The sequence below is a fragment of the Leptonotus elevatus genome, chromosome 9, assembly GCF_054856555.1.
Source record: "Leptonotus elevatus isolate MCC_2025b chromosome 9, RoL_Lele_1.0, whole genome shotgun sequence".
Lineage (NCBI taxonomy): Eukaryota > Metazoa > Chordata > Actinopteri > Syngnathiformes > Syngnathidae > Leptonotus > Leptonotus elevatus.
Window position 1 is genome coordinate 1,882,725 of NC_141247.1, and position 11,773 is coordinate 1,894,497.

Below are 11,773 nucleotides of genomic sequence, written 5' to 3' on the forward strand. Positions count from 1 at the left end.
TGGTGATCAGTTGACAGCTCCGCCCCTCTCTTAACCCGAGTGTCCAACACATACGGCCGCAAATCCGATGACACGACTACAAAGTTGATCATCGAACTGCGGCCTAGGGTGTCCTGGTGCCAAGTGCACACCCTTGTGCTTGGACATGGTGTTCGTTATGGTCAGTCCGTGACGAGCACAGAAGTCCAACAACAAAACACCGCTCGGGTTTCGATCGGGGGGGCCGTTCCTCCCAATCACGCCCCTCCAGGTCTCACTGTCATTACCCACGTGAGCGTTGAAGTCCCCCAGCAGAACGAGGGAGTCCCCGGGGGGAGCGCTCTCCAGCACACCCTCCAAGGACTCCAGAAAGGGTGGGTACTCTGAGCTGTTGTTCGGTGCATAAGCACAAACAACAGTCAGGACCCGTCCCCCCACCCGTAGGCGGAGGGAGGCTACCCTCTCGTTCACCGGGGTAAACCCCAACGCACAGGTGCCCAGCCGGGGGGCAATGAGTATGCCCACACCTGCTCTGCGCCTCTCACCGTGGGCAACTCCAGAGTGGAAGAGGGTCCAGCCCCTCTCGAGAGGATTGGTACCAGAACCCAAGCCGTGTGTGGAGGTGAGTCCGACTATATCTAGTCGGAACTTCTCAGCCTCGCACATCAGCTCGGGCTCCTTCCCTGTCAGAGAGGTGACATTCCATGTCCCCAGAACTAGCTTCAGTAGCCGAGGGTCGGACCGCCAAGGCCCCCGCCTTTGGCTGCCACCCAGCTCACTGCGCACCCGACCCCTTTGGCCCCTTCCACCGGTGGTGAGCCCATGGGAGGGGGGACCCACGTTGCCTTTTCGGGCTGTGCCCGGCCGGGCCCCATGGGTGTAGGCCCGGCCACCAGACGCTCGCCTTCGAGCCCCACCTCCAGGCCTAGCTTCAGAGGGGGGCCCCGGTGACCCGCGTCCGGGCAAGGGAAACGAAAATCCAAAGTTTGTATTCATCATTGGGGTCCTTCGAGCCATGCTTTGTCTGGTCCCTCACCTAGGACCTGTTTGCCATGGGTGGCCCTACCAGGGGCATGAAGCCCCGGACAACATAGCTCCCAGGTTCATTGGGACACGCAAACCCCTCCACCACGATAAGGTGATGACTCACGGAGGAGAGCTCAGTGTCGAAAATGTTTTAAGAAATGAAAGCTCTCCCCACCCTGTGCGGGTTCAAAGACAGTGAGCGAAAGGGAAATACATAGCCTTTTAACATTGTTGTGTATTGCGTGGGCTTCAGTGGAGCAATTAGGCTTTGAGTGGCGGGAACCAAAAAATCTATTTCCAAATTTCACTTCAACTCGTCACCATGGCCACAATCTTTGCTCACTAGACATCAAATTCACACATTTTGTAGTCACAAGTGTCTGCTTTCTGACAAACCTAATTTTATTTGGCTAAGGTGTCATTTAGTACCTTTATTTTCACTTTAAGCGAGGAGAAGTCGGACTTGGACGCCTATCTTTTCCATGTTAATTTCGCCACCTTTCTCTCTTAATTTTCGATAAATCATAAGTTTTAAACCTGCTCTCATTTGGTCATTTTTCATCCGATTAAAAAACAGAACATGCTCGCGTTTCCCCAAACCCTTGCCGTTCTAACGAGCCATTTCAACCGTTAAGTCGTGAGAGGCGTTTGTTCGAGGTGTGCGTATCCTATACTATATCAATGGAATGTGGGGCGTGATGTCTCCAACAAGTTAAAATCAAATGTGTGTGCGTAAATGTGCATGTTTCTTAAAGGGGCAGTAAGATACTTTTAGTTTATGTTGATTATGGTTAACTTCCACATTTCTTGACCTATTTCAATGGTTTCAATTTTAAACTGTTTAAATGTTTTTAAATACATAAAAAAAACTGGCCAATTGATTAGGTACACCAATGATTCTCGCCACTCCGCTCGCCCAGGGCGGCGGCCATCTTGGCCAATTGATTAGGTACGCCAAGGACTCTCTCCCCCTCGCCCACCCGGGTCGGCGGCCATCTTGGCCATTTGACTACTACTAAAATTACTACAAAACTCAAAACAAAACAAAAAAAACACTTCTGATAACCAAGTGGGAAAATGTCTAAGCTCTCTCTTTCAACCCCTGATATTTGGATACAAATTAATAGAAAGTTTTTTCTATGACTAACACAAATCTACAGTTAATACAGTAAAAAACTATACATAAATCCCCCAGGATAAAATGTTTAAAATGAGACTAGCATACACAAACATAATTGCTCACAATGTACACAAGACAATATTGACAATATGCATGCCACGTGGGTCTGTCAACCAGTTCACAATATTTGGATAGTGGTCACTGAAAATCTCTTTGCATGCTTGGACCACATAATGCCAATTTCACCGTCACTCTGCTTGTTAGGGGGACACTTCACAAAGAGACCTTCCTCTTAACTACAAAAACCCACTACTGGATTCTATGACTGTTGCAAAAATAAAAAAAATCGTACAGAACTGGAAAACATTTGATTAGCCATTGGTCTAACTCTTACAGATTAGATTAATTTAGAAAAAATATCTGCCTAAAAAAGGGTTACTAAATCAGTCTTTAACGATACCTGGAATAGAATAACCAGATGAGGGGGGCACAGAGGCGGGAACCTGGCCCACCCATCAGGGCCAGTCCGGACCCCAGACGAGGGAAGCCCGGCGGCACCGGTCAGGAGGGCATCCCGGACGCCACACTGGAACAGAAGGTGGCTGTGGTATGGAGAGCAGAAGGTGGCCGCAGGGCGTGCGCTGCCGGGCGGGGTGCAGAGGGTGGCCGCAGGGCGTGCGCCGCCGGATGGGGAGCAGAGGGCGGCCGCAGGGCGTGCGCCGCCTGTCCACAATCATCAGCTTGAGACCGCCATTGCAGAGGCGAAGAGACTTGGCACGATAGCGGCCGAGGCAAGGGGCTTCAGCAGCACAAACGAGGATGCCCGGGGCGGCAGTGGCACAGGCGAAAAGGCTCGACACTGAGGTTGCCGTGGAGCCGGGACGGGGACCACATGAGGCTGCCGTGGAGCCGGGACGGGGACCACATGAGGCTGCCGTGGAGCCGGGACGGGGACCACATGAGGCTGCCGTGGAGCCGGGACGGGGACCACATGAGGCTGCCGTGGAGCCGGGACGGGGACCACATGAGGCTGCCGTGGAGCCGGGACGGGGACCACATGAGGCTGCCGTGGAACCGGGACGGGGACCACATGAGGCTGCCGTGGAGCCGTGACGGGGACCACATGAGGCTGCCGTGGAGCCGTGACGGGGACCACATGAGGCTGCCGTGGAGCCGGTACGGGGACCACATGAGGCTGCCGTGGAGCCGGTACGGGGACCACATGAGGCTGCCGCCGTTGGGGTTGGGGAACACAGGAGACACAAGGGGCCGAGGATACAGAAACTAAAGACTCAAAATTAGAAGAAACCTGACGCGGTGAGGACAAGGGCGAACGAGGTGACGTGGGGGCAAACTTGGAAGGACGTGACTTGGGGTGGCAAAATTGCAGGGAACGAGGTGAGGAAAATGGTGGGGAATAGAGTGGTGTGAGGACTGGTTCGAGATGTGACTTGGTTACAGATTTACTATATGCTGAAAGAGATACGGGGTTTTGGGACATGGGGTGACGTGACTTGAAAAAGGGGGCTGACGTTTGTGAAGAGGATTTGTGACCTTTACTTGGGCGTGGAGGTCCCGGATAGATGGCCAAACGGGTGCCCAGATAAAGGTCACTTTGACCTGAGGGTGTGGGGATGGGTTCCTCAAAAGAAAAATGGGTCAAGAACTGAGAAGGACTAGAAAAAACAGGGAAATCAAAATCTGAATCAAAATCATCGGAGTCAGAGAGTAGATTAACCAAAACCGGGGCGTCTTCGATATCAGAAGGGTCAGAATCTGTATTTAAAAACAGATAAGGAGGTGACTCATTTGACACACAAGGAGGACTGCAGGACACGAGTGAGGGGGGCATAGACGAACAAGAGACAGAGGAAAAAACAGAACCTACACAAAGAGGGAGGTGGTGGTCGGCAGGCTGAGGGTTAGCTGGGCGTCGCCATCTTGGTCGAGTCATTTTGGCAAGGGGGTAAAGTTTGGTGGAGGACCCAAACGCAGGGAAGCAGGGCAAGGGGTGATGTAAAAAAAAAAGAAAAAATAATTTAATTATACAAAACAAAAGCGAACTCCAAATGGCAATGAAACAAAACTTGGGGATGACAACAAAGTTAAAAAATAAACTGGCAGCATGACGGGAGGAAAACGCCAATGAATCGACGCAGACAGAGGGGAGACAGAAGACTAAATATACACACTAATGACACAACAAGACACACCTGGGGCAAGACACAAGTGGCTGAGGGCACTAATTGGTTGACACGAGGAAGGGCAGGATTTACACTTAACAAGACCAAGGTAGACACACAAGGAAAAACAGAACCCAAACATGACACTTCGGTCACAACATACACATTTATATTAAAAACATACACATATTTATAAAAATGCCGTTGTCATCTCACTAAATTCCGATGATTGGACACTATTGCAACGACTATGACAAATACAAAACACAATGCATGTGCTAGATCTTTTGCCCTGCATTTTTATGTAAGGGGTTATTTAGATGACAAAAAGATAAGAAATACATTGCTTGTAAGGTTAAAAAGCGACTTGCCCCATCATTGTCAACTGTGTGATAGTGGCATATACTCCTTTGGCTACCGGTAGGTTGGCTCACTGGCACACCTTTACCTACAAGGCCATTATGCCATTAGGTTTGCAACTTCATCACACACAAAAAGTGTTAATTCTTACAGTTTGCGTTCAAATGACATTTTGTTGCTAACCGCCGGATCTGGAAGTTGAACAGACATTGTTAACTTTTGAACCCACATCCACCATGATATCTGCAATAAACAGGTCCGAACACCACATGCACGTCATCAATCATCATGACAATAAGGTATTCATGTAGGGTCATAAATCTTGATTAGGAAACCCCCCTCCTTAATCTAATAAGGAAATCCCCCCTTAATCTAATTAGTAAATACCTCCTTAATGTAATTAGGAAATTCCCCGTTAATCTAATTGGGAAATTCCTCCTTAATATAATTAGGAAATTCCCCCTTAATCTAATTAGGAAATCCCCCTTAATCTAATTAGGAAATTCCCAATTAGGAAATGTCCCCTTAATCTAATTGGGAAATCCCCCCTTAATTTAATTAGGAAATCCCCCTTAATCTAATTAGGAAATTCACCCTTAATCTAAGTAGGAAATGACTCCTTAATCTAATTAGGAAATTCCCCCTTAATCTAATTCGGAAATCCCCCCCAATCTAATTAGGAAATCCCCCCTTAAACTAATTACGAAATTCCCCCTAATCTAATTAGGAATGTCATCAATCAAATTTTGACAAGAAGGGATTCGTAATACTCTCTTTTAAGGTCATACATTTGAGAGATATTGGTCTCTGCCTGCTGTTTTTGTTATACGTCTTGCCAATAACCTAGCTGCCCTTGGGCCAGAGTCATAATAATTTTGTCTTATGTCTTGCTTTTTTTAATTATATTTCTTCTTTAAGTAGTTTATTTTATTTAGTTTATTTTAAGTATTTTATCTCCCTCCTTATTTGCAACATCCGCTTCTGCGTCACCTGATAAATTTGTACTTTATCCTTTTACTATAGATATCAATTTGCCCCGCAAAACCGCTCTTAATGTATCCCATACTATTGCTGGATTGGTTGCTCTGTTATCATTTTCTTTTAGATAGTCCTGAATTTCTTTCCTGATTTGATCTTCAATCTTTTTATTGTTAAATAACCCTATATTTAGCTTCCATATTGTATTTTTCTGTCTTCGATTTAGTTTGACTTCCAAATATATAGCACTATGGTCAGATACATCAGACACACCTATCCGGCAGTTTTGAATGTTATATCGCTGTGCTATTTATGTAAAAAAAAAAAAAATCTATTCTGGAATACACTTTGTGTCACCAAATAGTGACTATAATCTCTTTGAGGCCATGAGGTCCATTATCTTTCTAAAAAGGGTTTTGTCACTCTCCGGTGGTGCATATATATTTACCAACGGGATTACTGTCTGTTCAATCATTCCTTTTATAATGACATAACGTCCTTCTTTATCTTTCACTTCCTTTTGGCTTTCAAATTTAGTTGACTTGGATATTAATATGAATATTCCTTTTTTCCTACTATTAGAATGTGAACTATAATACATATATTTTTTAATCCCAATCGCTTACATTTTTCATGTTCAATATGTGATAAATGTGTTTCTTGTAGGAAGGCTATCTGAATTTTTTCTTTCACCTTTGCACTTTTAATAGGGTTTCCAATCCCATTTACATTTAGGGACATGAGATTTAGCACCGTAGCGCTAGCGTACATTGGGTGGGGTATTAAAAAAAATGTTTTATCTCTTCTGCAGGCAACCATAAACATTATGTGTGTGTGTGTGTGGGGGGATGGGGGGGTTGGGGGCACTAAAATCTTTTCTGAACTGTCAAACTCAACAAAAAATCAATATAAACTGGTAACTTCCAAGATAAGTCAAAAAATTAAACCTCTTATTTTAGATGGGGAAATCCTTCCCAAAAAGTAGGGCCCCCAGCTAGTTATGAGCATAATCCTTACCGTCCTTACCTTACTCATACTGGCAATTCTTAATCCCCTTCTCCCAACTTCATTGAATCCCAACAACCGTATTATTTACATTTGTGATGTTGTTGTTTTTTTTGTTTTTTTACAATGCAGTCCTCTCAAGTTACCCAGTGTTGTCCTTGTGTTGGAATTCCTGCAGCCGGCTCCTAGGTCTTCCAGTTTTGCTAGGTCGGTTGATCCGCTTCCAAGCTTCTGTCCCAGCTGTCAGCAGTCTCTTAGGCGGGAGTTCTCCGCATCTACCGGGGCGTCCTCAATCTCGTAGCCCCGTTTTCTTCATGTCGCCGACAACTTCTGGTCATTGTTGTACGTCTTCACTCCACTTACCCAGTGAATTTGCATCTTGTGAAGCGGTGTTTGGAAACGGATATTCTCCTTACGTAGTGTCTTCTTGACTTCCGAGTAGGCCTTACGCTGTCGTAGCACCCTAGCGGTGTAGTCGTGGTAGAAATATCTTTCCTGTACGTCACCATCTTTCCCCACTCTTTCTTCAGCACCATCTCTTTCACAGCATATTGTTGAAAGTTGACAATAATTGACCGGGGTGTTTGATTTGCTTTTGGTTTAGTTGCCAGGGATGTGCGCGCTGAATCTGTAAATCCGTGTCCACGTGGAGTTCCTTTTGGAGCCACACGCTAATAAACTCAATCATCTAAATGCCGTGTGGCTCAGCGTCTTCTTTCATTCCGAAAATCCTCAACGCCTCTAGCTTCTCCTCCACCTGTTCCCTGATCTCACTACAGATCACAATGTCATCAGCAAACATCATAGTCCATAGAGATTCCTGTCTAATCTCGTCTGTCATCCTGACCATTACCATAGCGAACACGAAGGGGCTCATGTAGTCCCACTTCCACTTTGAACTCCTCCGTCACACCAACAGCACACCTCACCACTGTCTTACAGTCCTCATACATGTCCTGCACCACTTGAACTTACTTCTCTGCCACTCCAAACTTCCTCATACAAAACCACAGTTCCTCTCTGGGCAAGCTCTCATAAGCTTTCTCCAGATCTACAAAGACCCAATGAAGCTCCTTCCAGGGCTGGACTGGCACAAAAAATCGGCCCTGGCATTTTGAACCAGTACGACTTTTGCCTAACATCTAGTTCTGCTACTGATGTTTATTGATGATAATACAGTTTGCAATCTGTATTAAAAATGGATTAACGGACTGGTCCCTCTAAATTGTGGGTCAGTCTCTTGGGGTAAAATGTAGAAAAATAACACTTAAAAAGCACTGCATCGGCCCCAAAAGAGGTCGGTCCACCGGGCTTCTGCCCTTTATGCCAGATGGCTAGTCCAGCCCTGGCTCCTTATGACCTTCTCTGTACTTCTCTAGCAACATACTCAAAGCAAATACTGCATTGGTGGTATTTTTGGGGGGCATGAAACTATACTGCTGCTCACAAATGTTCACCTCTGTCCTCAGTCTAGCTTCAACTTCTCTTTCCTAGAGCTTCATTGTGTGGCTCCTCAGCTTTATTCCTCTGTAGTTGCCACAACTCTGCACGTTTCCCTTGTTCTTAAAAATGGATACAGCACACTTCACCTCCATTCCTCAGGCACCTTCTCACTATTTAAGATCCTGTTGAACAACCCAGTCAGAAATTCTACTGCTACCTCTCCTAGACACTTCCATACCTCCACAGGTATATCATCAGGACCGAGTGCCTTTCCACTCTTCATCCTCTTTGATGCGCTTCTCACTTTGTCCTTACCAATCTTTGCTGCTTCCTGGTCCACAACAGTCACCTCTTCTACTCTTTGTTCTCTTTCATTTTCCTCATTCATCAACTACTCCAGTACTCTTTCCATCTTCCCATCACACTACTGGCATCCCTATCCTTTATTACCCTAACCTGCTGCACGTCCTTCCCATCTCTGTCTCTTTGCCTTGCCAGCCTGTATAGATCAGTCTCTCCCTCCTTAGTGCCCAACCTAGCATACAAGTCACCGTAAGCCCCTTGTTTGGCCTTTGCCACATTTCCCTCTACTCCTGTCTACTTTCTTCAGTTCTCTCAGTGTCCCACTTCTTTTTAACTAACCTCTTTCACTGGATCCACTTCTGCACCTCCTCATTCCACCACCAAGTCTCCTTATCTCCTTTCCTTCCAGATGACACACCAAGGACTGTCCTACCTGTCTCCCTGATCACATTTGCTGTCGCACCTGACCATCCAGAGCCTGTCTCAACTCCTTCCTGAAAGTCATACTCTACCATCCTATGCTGTCTGGCTACACTCTCACATACCACTTTTCAGTCGATGATCTCCTTCAGATTACACTGTCTACACAAGATGTAGTCTACCTGTGTATTCCTACCTCCACTCTTGTAGGTCACCCTATGTTCCTGCCTCTTCTGGAAGAAAGTATTCACAACAGCCATTTCCATTCTTTTTGCCAAGTCAACCACCATCTGCCCTTCTGCGTTCCTCTTGTTGAAAACAGTATCAAAAGTTTTCTTGCGTGTTGAAATAAAACTCAAAGTTGAGATCTAGTGAAGAGGCTTACTTGCAAGTATTTTATTTAGAAATTTCTAAAGCCATTTTGGACCCTTGCTGAATCAGAAATAGTCCCCAAATGTGCCCTTAGCGCTGGGCTCATCCTAACTTATACAAAAGCAGTGTTTACAAAAAATAGTCTCCCCCTCCTTCATCCTTTCCTTGTGGGAAGAGTGAAATACAAAACAGATAATAAATCTTCAGCTCGTATCTTAGTCCACTACAGATGTGGGTAAATAATTGGTCCCGGCACCTCCTGGACCAGATAATTTATGGACAGAACTCTGCGTGAACTTCCAAACATTACTCATTTAGATAACTCAGAAACCTTACTTAGACATCTCTTTGCCAGAGAAGAGAACAATGGACTATAGATTGAATAACATTTGAATTAACTGTTGTCTTATTATTACACAGCTCTAACTAAAATCAAAACGGTTAAAATATAAATTGAAACAGTAAAACAATGTTAATAATGTTAACACTCTCCTGGATACCAAACTTGCCCATCACCTCCTCATCACCTCTGTTTCCTGCACCAATATTTTCATTGAAGTCTGCACCAATGACAACTCTCTCACTTCTTGGGATGCTCTGCATTATTTCATCAAGGTCAACCAAAAGTTCTCCTTCTCCTCCAGCTCACATCCTACCTGTGACACATACACACTATCATTTCAAACATTTTATTATACATCTCACTGCCTCAGATCTACAGTATAATAAAAATAAAAATAAACTTCCCACATTTATACCCTTCAATTTAAGTCCAAAATGAGCTTTCTTTTTTTTTTCTCTCTTTTTTATATATATATATATATATATATATATATATATATATATATATATATATATATATATATATATATACATATATATATATTTTTTTTGTATGTGGGTGAGTATGTGTATGTGCGTGCGTGCGTGCGTGCGTGTATTTGTTAGCTCACCAAAAACCTATTAGACAAAATCCCATACCGTTCACCTAAACCGAACACCGCCGTCAGGAGACCCGAGGGGACCAAAGAAAACCAAGGAAGGTGAAATCCAGCACCGACCAGACACCACCCACCGGGCCACCGACCAGAATTCTTCCCCAACCCAAGAAACATTTAAATTCCAACAAATCCAAAAAAAATAAATAAATCAGGGAGACCTCAAGAGACCGAAGGAGAGACTGAGGAAAGGAAGGAAGGACAGACGAAGCCGAGTGAGATCCACAGACACCAGCCTCCACTGATTCAATGACCTGAGGAGGAAGCAGATTGTGTCTGAGTTTCGATAGATGCTGGTGTGGTGGATCTGGCATGCATGAAAATCTCCACCAAAGAGGGGAGCTGTCGACCCCTGCCAGGACAGAGCAAGCGCAACACCTCAGGGCCCCCCAGGCCGCGGCAGCGCCAAAGGACGACCCCCAAGCCCCGCCAGGGCCACCGGCCGGAGAGCAAACCCAGGAGCAGGAGCGCCCCCCACCCCAACACGGCCCACGCCCCCGACCCAACGCAGCAGGACGGGGCACTGCAGGCCCGCCAGGCACCCCACCGGCCCCAACCCCCGCACCCCCCCGCCCCCCATCCACCCCCGCCATCCACCCCAACCCAGCCCCAGCCGCCCCCAGGTCCCCAATCCCCCATACACCCCCCCCAGACACCCCCAACACCCCCCACCCCGCAACCCAACCCCCCCCACAACAAAGCCGCCCCCCCGACCAACCGGCAGACCCCCGACCCCCAGCCCCCGGGGACCCCCCGCACCCAGGCACCGGCGCCGAAGAGGGGCCGGACAGCGGAGCGGAGAGGGCAGCCGCGCCCACCCCACCCCCCGCCGCGTGGAGGGACGGAACACCGGGGGCAGAAGGGGAGATGGGGGCACCGGAGGGCGGCCGACACCCCCGAACCCCAGGCCCAGCGGGGGAAGGGCCCGGTCGTCACCCCAGCGTTCTTTGTGAAAGTTAACCCCTGTTACTGAGTCTGCCAGCTCGCCGACTGGCGAACTCTACCCCTAAACCGTGAATGTGACCCCACCCAGTGTATATACAAGTGTGTGTGTGTGTGTGTGGGGTGCATTAAAATTAGGAGCAGGTGAACCGGAGCCGAGGGAAATGATATTCCCACGCTCCGATCCACCCGCCTCCCAAGCATGTTACTGAGTGTATGTGGTGCATTAAAAAAAATAGATAGGGAAGGGGGGGCGGGTACACGGACAGGGGACCGCAGCACTGCTCTATACCGCGGTCCCCAACCGATGGCACCCCCACAAGCCCCCCCCCCTCCCCAGTTGTGTGGTGCATTAAAATTGGAGGGAGTTGTAGGGTGAAGACGGTGTTTCCACCCTACCCCACCCCCCCAAGTGTGTTATGTGCCCTATATGTCTATAAAAGTGTATTGTGCAAACCTAGTGTAGTGAGTTAAGAGGAGCGACCAGCGGGGCCCTCCCCAACCGGGCGGGGGCAGGAGGCGCACCCGCCCACCAAGCCCCCACCCACCCCACTGGGACCCCGGCGGGCATATGGGACCAGCCCGGTGGGGCGATAGGGCTCGCCCCCCCGGATACTGGGGCCCGCCCGAGGCGCCAGGGCGCC